Genomic DNA, 15,157 nt, shown 5'->3' on the forward strand with positions numbered 1-15,157 from the left:
CAATATTAATGTCATTTTTCTTCCAAACTGCTAGTATACTTTTATAATTATTGTTAGAAAACTCTTATACAGCTTTGTAGGTTGCACAGAGTGGAAACAGATAAAGCAGGAAACTTTGCATGTTACAGGATAATTGAATTTGGTTTGCACATTGTGAAACAATTCAATTTAATAGATTGGCAGTAGTTTTATATCATTCAGTCTGCTGATTACACATTTGCAGTCAGCAGTTCAGTTTGTGAAATAATGAATACAACTACATTTTAATCTAACCAAATAGAAAATAATGACATACAAAAATTTTAATCACAGTTCATTTGGTCTTCAAATTCTATGAACAGTCCTGTGAAAATACCAAGATGCAATTTCAAAATAGCCAACCTAGCAATCACCTGAAGTCAAAAAAGTTGAATACAGGTGTGTTCTTGCTTCCTCAAGCTCCTAAAACAAGATCTCCCAGTGCTCAAATCAAGAATTTTACTGTTTTGATAAAAGGGTATAGTTGAGCAGGAGGCTTTAGTCCCAATTGCAGAATTACCTCCTGAACACAGAGAAGACTACAGGCTTGTCCTCCGGACATGCAGAAACAAATGGATTTGATGGGCACCTCTTCATCTACTTAATCAGACAAAACTGTCATCTCCTCAAGCAGAGGAAATGCCCAAAAGATGAGGAGGAAAACAAAGAGAAAAAAGTGTTTTTAAAAAGTCAAAGATCATTCTGAAACAAAAATACAGAGCATGTAAGCATAATGTAATGGTTGTACAGATTAGACAACTCGTGGTAAATAAGAAGGAAAAAGCGTTAAAGAACTTATCTGCTATAAAATCACACATTTTGTTCTAAGAATATGTCATAATTGTCCGATGAACATGTCAATTCAAAGAATATATTGAATAATGAGGCTATTTTGGATTCAAACCTGACAGCATGGGCTTGCTTCAAGTCCAGCATACTAAATAACCTGTACAGTTCTCTGTGTAAGTCTTCAGATGACAGATAAAACAACCTTGCAGAAGGTATGGTTAGTTGTCCTCTGCCATCATAGTTGATGATACTGAAGAAAATAAATATTTTTTATTTCTCTGTCAAATGTGTGTATCTGCTTGACCTGTTGATCTAGATTTATGCTTTTTAAAGTCAAGTTTAAAGCAGAATGTGGGAGCCTGGATAGAACATGAAAGATATGATCAAAGACTAGTGATAACAAGAGGTCTGTCAGTTAAGAAAACTGATGAACTGAGAAAAACAATACAGGAAGATCTATTTTCCCAGTCAGCACTTCTGCAAACCTGGAGAAAACTGTATTTCACAGAAGCTCTGATAAAGTTTCTAAGATAGTGTCTTAAGTCTTCCAGGGAGTAGGGATTAGCTTTCTCTAGGTAAGATACTCAGGTTATTTGCTCCTATTAGAAATGAGCTGAAACATATTTAACCCATATTTACACTACTCTCTTAAAAACTGGACCTTCTGGTTATTAGGTGCTTAAATAATAATAAAGGTGATAGAGGTAGGAACAGTTGTCTTTTGCAGACTGTGGGTGTCCTGGAACAGAGAGTACCTCTTGTTTGCCCAGTAATAGGCAGCAATGGTGCTCAATAAAAATTTTTGTTTAGTTATGTTTGAATGCTAGATTGATAGAAAGACAGTTCCTGTCACGGACTGTGAAACACTTGTTATAGTCACATAAAGTCAATTACTGGATTTTTTCCCATTCAGTTTCTCTGTCTTTAGCAGCAAGAGAACTTGTTCAGACAGTGCTGCAAAAAACTGATCTAGGTCTCCCATGTCAACAAGCAAGGCTGAGAAGATATCACACTTATGAAGTGACATGGTATGTTGTGGAGTGTGAGCTGCTTCATAATAAATGGACAGTTTTGTGAGGAGAACCTTAAAAAGCCATTGTTTTAATGAGGCACTGATGTCCTCCCTCTCCAGAGTAAATCCTGCCAGAAAAGGAGCAATGCTATGGCACTAGCTGCTGTTCAACCAAAATTGAGTAAGAAGAGAGCTACAAGAGCAACAAGAATTTCCTTGCTCCCACTTGTGAACCAGGCAGTGACATGGGCATGCATTAAATTAATACAATGCGTGGACATCCCTTAAACTTGCCGTGCTAGCATTGCAGCTGGAGCGCTGCCCATCACTGCAGTGTAGTGCCAGCCTAGCAAAACAGGAAAGCTAGGACATAGCTTTGCTCTGAGACTGCTGAAATTCCATGCAAGTGGACTTCTGGTTTTGGGTCGGAAAATAAGATTATGCTGACAACCACAAATATGACACAGGCTAAAGAATACCTCTTACTAATCTCTGCATCAAGTTCCTCAGCTGGGCACTGAGCCTGATCTAGCTCCTGGTGGCAGCTGCAGGACTTTTTGAGCTGACGGAAATTGATTATCTTTGCTGTTAGGCACTTAGGAGAGTAAGCGGGGATTTCACTATGTTGTTGGGAGTGACATACAGGGGTTTGCATGGATTTTAGTTACTTCTGCAAGGTGCCTTTAGGTCAGGGGTCCTCAAGCTACGGCCCGCAGGCTGGATACGCCCCCCCAGGGTCCTCAATCCGGCCCCCGGTATTTACAGCCCCCCCCCGCCACACACACACCCCCCACTCCCCCCCCGGGGGTTGGGGGTGAACCAAGCAGCCGCAGATGACTGCCTGCCAATCCGTGCGCCAGCCCCCTGGTTAAAAAGTTTGAGGACCCCTGGTTCAGGGGATAAGAGCTCCAGTGAATGAGCACAGCTTACTGCACCAGCACAGCTTGCTCAGAGCATCTGGGCATACTTCTCCAACCCAGAGTCTCAGAGAAAACTTAGTCTTCATTTACTGTGCCTGGCCAGTGGTCTAATATAATCCACAGTAAAAGAGCTAGCAAAAAAAGAAAATAGCATGTGACAAATGTAATTTGTACAACAGTTATTGATTGTTGCCATTTATTCTATTACAACTTTATTTTAATACATAGGGCTTAGTTCCATTCTTAGGACTGCACAAACTTAATATAAAGAAAGGATTATCCTGTGTCCAGGAGGTTCTCAACATCTGCTATTTTTAAGCACAGCTTCATCAAAAGACTCTTGCTTATCTACATTATGTGCTGGAATGGTCAATTAGGCTTTACTTTTAGAAAGTGGGAGAGCCTAACTAAAAAAGAAAAGTTCCATGCCTTGCCTAGTCTGCCTCTCAAGAGCTGGTTTTGTAAGGATTGCGTACTCCTTATACACACCTGACTAGTGTACCTGACAGATTGCAATACATGGACACATCCTGAACTAGTCAACTTCGAAATCCTGTGGAAATTCATCGCTGCCTATATTTATACGGAGCAGGGTTCTGGCTGTGGCCAATGTGCCCAGCATCAGGCATACTCATACCAGCCCGCTTTATTCACCTTAGTTAGATGCTGTTTCACATTTCCCTATGAAATGACAGTTTTATCTGTCCTGTAAAAGTGATTTTATTTCATTGCTTACAAAGAATCCTAAGCTCCCAATGTAAGTATCCAAGATGGACACATAAATGTAGGTGATAAAGATCCTAGTGTCTGCCTTTAGTAACGCAAGCTATTCCTTAGTGAGAATCTTTCATCACATAATTCCCTGGTGTTTTCATAGTCTGAGATACTTATTTTAAACACCAGAGCAGTCTAAATAAACCAGTGGACACAGATGTTTTCCATTCTACACATCCTCTGCAGGCTTTATTAAATTGTCTGTAACTAAACAGTAGGACTGAGCCTTCTAGTTGTGTCATGCTTTTTGTTTGCTTGTTCTGATTGGCATCCCTGAGTGGTATGCCTTGGTTAGACGTGCTTGGGGCAAACCCTGCAAGACAGGGAATCCTGATGTGCTCCTCCACATTTACTTCCCACTTCCTATACACTGTGAAGGAAGTTTCAGTGCTGAGAATTCATATCCCAATATGCACAATGACTACCTTTTTTCCATATAATAATTATGAAGCCTTTATGAGCATCGTAATCTTGTTTTGTACAAAGCCCTAATTAAAATATAAGCTTGCTGTTGGCTCGTAAATGGCTTGTGATCTGCTTACATACCCATCAACTCACCTTCTGTACTTTGCTTTTATTTGCCCCTTCTTGCACATTCTGCTTTGCTAATAGATGGCACTGGTAGCTTGCCAAGTTGTTATTTGGAAATTGCATTTACATTTGCCAAATTATGTTGGGTTTTTGTGATACCTTAAATAAACATTTGAAGAAAGTATTGACAATACATTCTTACAATTTCCTGCCTAATGAGGTAATTTTGCCAAGTAAATTAGGAAAATACAAGGGTTTTGGATGCAAATCAGGTCTTTGTTTTTTATATAATGAAAGTCCTTGGACCTGTTTTTCATGTAATGTCTGAAGTTATGCAGGCATAAAAATATAAAGACAATATATTTCAGTGGAAATATGCCTATTTCTAAGCACTGTGATGATTATCTTGTACATGGAAGAAAGGGAAAGCTCATTTACCAATAATAAGAATATTTTATCTATGTAAATCTATCTATGCACTGTGTTACTTGGAGATTTACCAACTTTGATACGAATATCATCAGATGCAGTTAAAGCCTTGCCAGTTATAAGAAGATTAGGGCTGTAATAAATTCGCTAGGAAATGTTAAAATGAGAAATAAAAAGATTTGGTTCCTCATAATGAATGAAATCATTTATGTCCTGATTTGAGATTAACAAAAATCACTGATAAGGAGGTCATTCAAGGTCAGCAAATTCAAAGATAATTTTCTTATGGTCTATAAGCCTTTCATTTTTGGATCAGGAAAACCAGTTCTGACATCTCGTCAGTCCAAATACTGTAGATAAAGAAATCTAATTTTCTTTTGTCATTTTGACAGGAAAATGAATTTTTGTTGTTCTCAAAGTCCTGCTCTACTGAGTTGAATAGCAAAAAATGTGAAGATGACACTTTTCCCTAACAGGACTGATTGTTCTCTTGCTATCATACATATGTGATATGACCCTTAATAAGGGGGAGCTGTAATATATCAATTATACCATACATTTCTGTATGTTTCTCTATAAAGGAGTGAAAGACTTCATAATGGGAAATAATCATTATTTCTTTGTAATAATAATAAAAAGTAATGCACAGAGATAAACATCTTTATGCCACCTGCTCAGATGATTGCAGATATGCTGGTGGATTAGATGCATCATTATACATATGTCAGGATGTCTTTTCCCTCTTAAAACTTTATCACTTAGTTTTAACTGCAGAAGCTTTGAGTTTTGTGAATATGGATGAATATGAATCATCCATATACCAGAGTCATGTGTACATATATCACATTATACAACAGATTATATCACAGATAGAGACTGATAACGAACCTGAATGAATAAATGAAGTCAGACAAATAATGCAGGATTCTACAGTGAGTAAAACAGAGATGTACTATTAATTAAGAAAGCTGCTGGGAAATCTCAAAACTGGACCACCCTGCTGTGGCCTTCTCTTCCCACTTTCTGTGCATTCCTCCCCTTTGGAATTTTCCTCCTTGATGCTATATACCAACAGTGGCAACAACTGGTGTAAGCAGAAGTCTGAGACCCAAATAATGCAATAGATCTCTTTTAGGGCTAGGACAAATCAACAAATCTGTTATGGCACATAGTCCCACTTGCCTATAATTTGGCACAGGCTGCGTGACACAATGTGTTTCATTAATCAGAAATGCTTTGACGTTCTATCAGTACCATCTTTAGCAGTTTTCCCAGTTTTGCATTAGGATACAGTATGTTCTTTCTTACATGGTCTGCCATATCATTAGACCTGCTTCATAACAGGTTATAATTGTATGTCGATACAATATCATTTATTTCAGGAAGTCGTTTGGAATATACCTCTCCATGTAGTACCATTTAATGTTTGAGTGACAAGAGATGCTTACTGCTGTGTTTCTGAGAGATCAAAAAAGGAGCTCACAAAGTACTTTGATTGTGCAAGTCAGTCCTCAATAATACTCTTGATAAGTCAGGCAAACGAGATTTATGCCTATTTCAGTAACTGTGACATATGTCCAAATTTTATACTAAATTTGGCTGTCTACACTACCCAAAGTCATCCTAACTGGAATTCTTTCTGGATCTGTATTACCATTAACAATCAGGTTCTGAAATCAAAATATATTCTAATTCTTGTGTGCAAACCAGTCCTTTTCAATAGTACAACAGTTTTAAACGAAAGTCAATGAGATTCATTTAAACAGTGTTAAAATATTGCTAAACAGATGTTTTTAGCAGTTAAACTGAGTTTCTCAGAAGATAATTGATTTGATTTTCCATCAACTGTTTGCTCAAATCATGAAAAGCCATCAAAGATTAAAGCAGAAACTTTACCACTTTACAGAGTGGAATTATACACTCTATTCTAAGACAAATTAATACACACATATACATTCCCATTAAGCATATGTAATATCACATCAATACATAATTAATTTCAAAGAGACTAGAAACCATACTGCAAATTGGTAGATTTATTAAAGATAAGCAAACATTTTCTCAGAGAAAATTGTGAAAATGTTCATAATAAACTGTTGGGGTTTTTTTAGAACTTCCACAAAGTTTTATTCAATGTAGTCATACTATCCTGATCTTTGAATTAGACTGGATACTCTCCTATGAATACTCAATAGTGACAACCTCGAGTTGAAGTTTCCTTTATGTGATACTGCTCAATTGTCTTAAAGCAATACTTGCAGACTGTAAACTATCTGTGACAGATTCTACAGAAACATAGTGTAAAAGAAAGTCTTGCTTCAGCATATTTAAAATAAATACAAGTTTTCCAAAATTCTTTACAATTAATGGAAGGAACTTTTTCTACTTCAACAGACAGGGATGAGGCTGAGTAGCTTCAGTCTTACAATCAATAAAAGGTCCTCTACCTCTGTGCCATTCTAATAGTAGGACTATGGCTTAATGTCAGACATGGCATCACAAATTGTCAAGGTAAACAAGCCGGAGAAGAGAAGGTCTGATAAGAAAGTGAAAATACAAGGAATAGATATGAACAGAATTTACAGGTCAGAGGTATTTTTACATTTATATGTAAATAAGATAAATTAGTGAATGCACTGGACTTAGCTACCTGCCCATAGCATTTGCTTACACTTAGGTGAGTGTGCCTGTCACAGATTCACGGGTCTTGTTGTTATAAGTGTACTTGTCTTGCACCTGTAAGGCATTGATTCCTTGCTGTCTTGTACCTTGTGTAGATACTTGTCCCAGTGCCAACTGGCTTAAACTGTATTGGATTTGATGGATGAGCTTCATTCGCAGTAGCTCTTTCCAGATTGCTGGGACATCTTTGACGCTATATGTACCTGGTCAGCAAAAGAGAAGCATCAGCAAGATGCAACTTTCTTAGCAGACTTTTTAGCTGATGCTACATTTTAGAAAATGGTATCTGTTATGTCTGGTTTCACTCAGATAACTGCTTCCTGATGCCTTCCTCAGTTCTTAGATGTGACGTTAGTTTAGGCAAGCCCATAGACCCAATATCCTGTCATTTCTGGATGCCTGCAGCATAAAGGAAGGGAAAACCTGCTCTTTTCCTGGATGGACTAGAAAATGTTTAATTGGATTTTTGATGCAAAAGCAGCAAAGTTCAGTGACAATTCAGTCCTATATTAAAGCAAGATGAAGACCCATTACAGAATTTACTTCTGGTGGCACGTTGGCTGTAGCATGATTTTTTTGAAGAACTGGAACAGAGACTTTTTCTGAGTATTTTAAAATCGAATTATAAAAATACAGACTGTACTAGACACTGTACAGGAGGACAGGCTAGCACAACATAATGATCATGGAAAGCACAGCTGTCCAACATAATTAAGAAAATTCTAGCGGATTTGCAGCATGGTCAGTCTGGTAAGTGGTCAGGACACTGCAGTGCTGCATCTGGAGATTGACATGTTCACACTCTTGTCCTCACACTTTCCAGCTAACGAGTGACCAGGAAGCATAAGAGATTATTAGAATATTGGAAATCAAATTATGTCTATTCCCCTGATTTTTAGTAATGAAGCACCAATATGAGACATAAAGCTGTCTAGACTCCTGATTTTCTCTAACTGTCTGTAATACTAGCTCTCAATCTATAAAATAATAGGGAACTAGACCATTTTTACTTCACTGACTATTAGGCTTCCATGAATTACTTTTATTTATCTCATCATTGAATGAATTTGCAGTGTGTACACTGTAAGCAATAAAAGAAGTACTTTTATATATCAACCTATTTGAAAGATCTCCATTTTGGTTTTATTTTTATTTAAACATAAACATATGGAACTACAATTGCTAAAAAAAAATATTCCTGTAACTCATTTCCGTATCCTTTTAGTAAGGCAAGCAAGCATGTCACATTATAGTTACTAAAATTGTGTGTTCAATGGCAACATCTATAGTTGCAAGTCCATTCCTGCCTTTGCATAGAACTACAGTGTTAAGTGCCAATGACAGATTTATTTTGCAGTGTAATACACCAGGAAATTACTCTAGTTCAGTGATATTCACTGGGAATTACCCTTCTTCAGAGGTGAAGGATTTAAATGCAGAAAGGCTATGTATTATGCCAAGATAATGAACGAGATAAGGCTGGTACTACCTAGCTAATGTCATAAGATGTGCTATACTAATATACTCCTCAAGGAAAATACACGTTTTCTTAATTTAAAACCTATCATTTGAATTTAAAAGGTACAACTTATTCTAAGTCTTACAATGTCTGCAGTATCATGAGCTTTTTCTGTCTTTCTGACTAGATTATTTTTATAATGCTAGAATAAAACAAGCCAAATCAATGGATTCATAATGGAAAGCATTAATTTCTTTACAGAGTGCTGGCATAAAGTAAAAATATAGGTAACAGAGACTTTTTTTTCACTGGATAGTTTTCTGAAACTCAACATTTATGGATGTGGAGCCTCTGAGATATTTTTTTTTTTTTGCTTATATTGCGTGTGCATTGCTCTGAGATCTAAACAATCTAAGACTAAAATAACTTGTAAAAATACAGCTGGAGAACCAGCAAACACATTTGAATACATATCTGGTAAAATCTATATGGTCACTTTCTGACATACTAATTTCTTAAAGCCTGTCGGGATGGCTGAAAGCAATGAGACATCTCAATTTGCAACATCTTTTCATTTTTTTCTAAGATAAGGGGACATAGTGCTATAAGAAAGTCAGATAGTTATGCAATAAAAATCCTGAACTAGTGTTTATTGTAATCAAATACAAGGTTACTAAATTCATATGTGGGTCTTCTCCACAGTTATGGACAGAATCTGAACAACTTGATCAGTGTTTTAGTATTTCGTTTGCTATTTATTAAAGAACACTTGCATAGAGGTGGAAGGTTACCTCAGCTTTTTACATTTGTACTGTAGGATATGTTCTCTGTCTGGGAGACATTACAGCTTAACAGATGTTTCCCAGATGGCCATCTGATACAAAGTCATACACAGAAGTCAGGTCAGCAACTTTTGAAATAAAATCCAACTCACAGGAAATATTTATAGTTGATTCAGCATGCTGCAATATGACTTATTAATGTTTAAGGAAAAACAAGAGAAAAGATTTACATACTTAGAACAGAAAACTTTTGGTAAATATATGAGGGAAACTTTTAGTTTGGCATTCCTAAGCCTACCCAAAGGTTAAAAGATAAAAACCACCCCAAATTTAATGTGTTTAGAATAGTAAACATTTTGGTAAAAATATTAGTGAAACCGCTATGCCTGAGGCCTACTCAGCGTAAAAAAAAACATACAAAAAATCTCATAAACATCATATCATGACATCTGCTCAAAACAGATGGATGAAATGTATTGTCAAAAACTTATGAACTGGAAACAAAATACATCATCTTTCACATTCTCTAAGTGCCTGCCCATAGTTATCCACTTACTTCTCTAAAAGGCGTTCAAGCATTTGGAGTTCTGACACAATTGCCTGTTATTTCTATCAATCAATTAATAGCCAAAGAATCACCCTTCTTCATGAGCGGAAGCAGAGGCTTACAGCATGAGTAAAGCATACAATTTGTCTGCTCAACGTTGATGGAAAACTGAAACAACTACCAAGGGACAAATGACATTAGCATGGAGTAATTTTATCTCAAAACAGCTCAGTCTGTTTTTTAACATGTAGGCACCTCACTTAGGCACTCTGCAAACACTATATTCAAAATGAAAACAAATCTTAATGTTCATAGTTATCTGAGGGGTCTAACATCATGAGCCCTGAAGCCAATGTAGAAAAAAGTTACTAACTTGAAGGTGGTTTGCATTACCCTCAGAGGGGCTATACATCTTTTCAAGGACAGGGAAGCTGTTTTGTAGCTGAAGCATCTCAGGCACATGCCTAAAGTTAAATAATTCTGCTGTTGTTGCATTAGCTTTTAGCCAGATTAGCAAGTAAAAACATCCAGTGGTTTGACCATATCAGCAGCCTGCCAGAACGGGGAAGACAGCAGAAGATGTGGCCTAGGTTGGAGGGAATGTCACTTCTGACAGCAGCATTAGTTAGCTTAAGCTGATTATGACACCATAACCCTTTCTCTCCAAATTGCCAAAACAGTAATTCAAATTGCTCTAAAGTACTTCCAGATAATACACTGGAACTCTCCTGTCAACATTAGAGATCCAGCAAGACTATTTGCTATAACATTTCCTTTATTCTGCTTTGGATTGCATAGGAAGTTTATACTTCTCTCCTGGCAGTTGCATGTCACTAATTTGTGTAGAATATTTCTTTCATGAACCAAAAGTGTATGGTGACTTTGTGGGTTTGAAAAATTATTTAAAGAATAATAAAGGTGAATTGTAAGCAATTTCCAAGTCTGGTTCTAATACCAGTTTTCACAGTTTGTTATTCTGCACACAGTGTAGTTTACCTCAGTATTCTACAACTGCTCAGAAAATCATTTGCTAGGAGACTGCTGTAACACCATTTCAAGTGACATAACTTATTGCTGTGAGTAGCATGCTGATTTAAAGAAATGCCTGCACTGTAGGGCAGTGTCTTCCTTGACTACAAAAGCCAGGTGAACTAAACCTCAGCTAGGTACTCCCAGAGCCTTCGTGAAAAAGTCTTAAGGCTTTCAACACTTTTTAGTTCTAAAATGACCTTAGTCCTATTTTGGATTTGAAATAATATGTTTAATGCAGTTTTTGAATTACAGTGGCTGCTAAGGTGCTTTTAGTCATACAACTTTAGTGGTCTTTATCTGCCTTTATAAAAGGGGCTACAGGATTTCAAGCCCAAGACACAGTTTCTCAGTTTATCTTTTGGGGAAAAGTGCAGTGATTTGCTTTCGAGGATCTGGATGAGCAGTTTGTTTTGGTTCTGATTTTGGTTTTTATTGCTATTTGTCAAATACACAAGATGTAAAGTGTCTTCTACTTTCTCCAGGGAGATCATCTGGGGTTTGCGGCGTTCCTTAGTTCCTGGAAGAACAGCATGTAGCACAAGTCAGGCACCTGGGTTGTGCCATGACTTTTACATTCTTGCATATAAAGATCGCAGAATAGAATATTTCAGTTGAAAGGGACCTACAACAATTATCTGGTCCAGCTGCCTGATCACTTAGAATTAAATAATCTGGTTCTACCATACAGACTCAAAAAGCAATAAGAAATATATTTGCCTTAGATTTACACATTCCAGGTCCAGTTCCACTGTCATTATGTGACCTCAGTGGGAGGTCTGAGTGAGGAGTGTTATGTGCCTGAGTGAGGAGTGAAGTCCTCAGCTTTCAATGATATGCTTGTAATGTACACAAAGAAGACACGAAAGAAAGCAGATGACTAAACCTTGCACTTGTATGCCATTTCAGTCACTAATATCATCTTCATTTCAATGCCATTTGATATGTGCTCCATTTTTTAGGTTGCTTTGAAGCATTCTTGCTGCACACCAAATTCATTTTAAATTGGCTAGAGTGGTAACTATTAGTGCCAAACATAAAAATTATTTCTAAAATGGATTTTCATACCCTGAGGGTAGATGGTACATTTTAAAATATTTAAAAATGTCAAGGTCACTGTAGCTTTTTATATATCAAAGTAAGTCTGGGAAGTAAAACATGTTTTCCTGGAGGTGTTACAGCTTTTTGCAACAGAATTGTTGAATAGAAATTTACCTTTGATGTTACAAGCTTCTATCAAATAGAGAGAAAAAGAAAATAAATTCTTGACAGCAGAAGCGTGACTCAGGAGCTAGGCTATGCTATGTCAGTTTAAATTAATCCTTCTTAGCAGGAATGTTGGTTGAAACTTGAAACAGGTTTTTTTTTTTAAATCAAATTGAATAATCTTTGAAAAACCCAACATATTTCATAATTAACTAAGGGTCATATTATTTTTTTATCTATTATCATCAAGGAGCAAATGTATTTCCCTACTGTAAATCGCAACTGTTTTTTCAGTTGAACCAATTCAAGTATCCTTGAAATAGTTGAACATGCTAATTTCAGTACTCAAGTAGAAAATACCTTCCGAAGCAGAAAAATTTCCCTTACACAGAAAACATTTAAAGCTTTAAAGCCACCTGCCCACCTCTTCAATTTATGCAGATGAAAACTTTTTGCAAAACTGAATTCAATCTAATATGTATCCACTCCAGATCATTCCTCAGTTCTACCTATTCTTGCCTCCACCAGATGTATTTAGGGGGCAGACCAGTGCTGCATTTAAGAATGTGAAGGGACTTTATTTTACTCTAGGGACAGTGTTTTACTGTGTTGAATGATTCATGTATCCCACAATAAATAGTTTGAGAGTTATAGTCTAGGGCTCAGGATATGCCTCCAAGATGGGTATAGTTTATAATTCTAATCATTGCAGACACCAAACAACAGGAACGTTCGGCTGTCAAACCTTCCATCCATTTAAGTCTAACTGATTTGCACATACAGTATTAGTCTTGATATTGGCTTTTGAGAAGGTACATAAGTATGAGAAGCTTGAAGAAGTGAGCAACGTGCAACTATTCACCAGTAATCACTGAAAATGTTAACCACGTGAGCTCTTGTTAACAGTTCGACACCAAATGAAAAACTACTAGGCTTTAATGGCCCTGACCAGCCTCAGCTGGAGCCTCCACTCACATACCTTCCCCCCCAACCAGCCTCAGCTGGAGCGTCCACTCACCTCCCTTCCCCCACGGGCCCAGGAACAGTATTTAACCTCAGCCTGGGGCATCCAACAGCCCGAGCTGTGCTGCTGGTGGGCTGCTGCTGGGTACTGAACTCAGTTTGGCACTAGTCACACCTATGCTTGGCTATTGGGCCCCTTGTTCAGGCCTTGACCTATAAACTGATTTCCTGGCTTCACCTTGGACTATCATGTGGCTGTGGGCCTGCTTGGCAATCCTGGAACTGGTCCTGATGTGTGTGGACTGACTCTTTTCTCTTCATCTCAGACCTGTATTATCACAATGAACTTGTCTTGTGATGTGGGTTCTTGGTTGGATATGGTGACCATCTCTGTTTGTGCCCTGCCTACCTTGCTCGGGTACCGTGGGGCTGGGCCCTGGCTGGTGAGGCTGGCTCTGTTCCTAGCTTGCCTTCCCTGAGACACTGGCCGGTGCTGTCCCCTGATGCTTACTTTTGTGCAGCCTGACTGTAGTCTTGAGTATATGTTCTCATTATGCACTGGTAAGTAATTTTTCTCATGTTTTATCTGCATCTTTCCTCCTTAAGTTTTCTGCCCCTCTTTCTCCTTGTTTCTAACTGACTCCTGGTTTGCCCTTCCTCTCATACCCTTATGTTCTTACTAGGCCTCCTAGCTGTGCATCTCACTTCTCTGAACTCCCTTCCCCTAGGAAATCCCTGTCAGTTGTCTTCAGTAGAACTACTTCACACCTATCCTGGATGAAAACTGTTTCATGACTTGATTTGTCCCTAAATCAATAAAGGTGACTTTCTCAAAAAATACATTGGAATAATTTTACAGAACAAGTGAAAAGGATAGAGAAAAATATCAGGAGCTAAAGATAATTAATAACTTGGCATAAACTTAGTGACATCCAAGAAAGGTCACTGCACTTAGAGGCAAGGTGGGGGGGAACAAAAGTGCCAAGCTCTTCCTTAAATAGAATTTTAGGTGTACAAACTCCAACTCTTTCCTCCTAAAAGTTACATGTGAACATTGTCAGAGAAAATAATAGTGAATGAATAGAAAGGAAAATACCAACATGTTTTTTTGCAGGCTAAGACTCTGGGATGAGCAAGCTGGAAGAACGTTCTGCAGTAAATGCAGTGTTTGATAGATGTGTTTCTTGCAGAGCAGACAATAAGCTTCTTCCAGTAACTGAAGCTCGGGCAAAGTGTAAATAAGGACCTGCTGCTTTGCCCCCTCCAGCAGGGGCTGCAATCCCAGAAACACTACTAGTAGATTTTGAAACCCACGTAGGCTTTGCTTGCCATGTATCATGGTGTATTTTCCACGTTGATGAACTGATTTGCAAACAAAATGGTTATATGTTTTAACCAGCGTGTTCCACAACAAATGGCTTTCAATCTTTGCTCTAGGTCTTCTAGAACGAAAAGACTGATCTCTGGTTAAGCCTGAAGAAAGTATTATGATTCTCCGTTGTGCTGCCTTGTTGAAATATTACTGCATGCAGACAGCAACTGCGTAAGCATGGTCTGTAGATTTGAGGTCCCTAACACTGTCATTCTAGCAGCACAGAATTTTCAATTTTTAATGGCAAATATTTCACTTAAGGACTGTTACTTCATATACTTGTTGCCTATATAATGACCTTTTTTGAAGATGGTTTTAGATGTCTTTGGAGGTGCCAGTAAGCTTACACCTGGAAGTAAAATGAGTAATATCCTATATATTTAGCATAACTCCTGCAACTTGGTGTGCTTTATATAAGCATACCTCAAAGTAAATTAGTAAAGGCATACACCAAAACAGGAATTTGTGTGCTTATGTGATAGGAGCTTGGTTTCGGTACAATTGTTGATGAGTTTGCAAAAAGAAAGCCCACTTTAAAAATGAATGTCAAATTATACCGCAGCTCAGAGCCGCTGCGGATATAACAATGTCACAGTGAAGTTGGCATTGCAGTGCAATGTAGCCGTTTCCTGATTAGACCCCAG

The sequence above is a fragment of the Falco punctatus genome (assembly GCF_963210335.1).
Source record: "Falco punctatus genome assembly, chromosome: 11".
Classification (NCBI taxonomy): Eukaryota; Metazoa; Chordata; class Aves; order Falconiformes; family Falconidae; genus Falco; species Falco punctatus.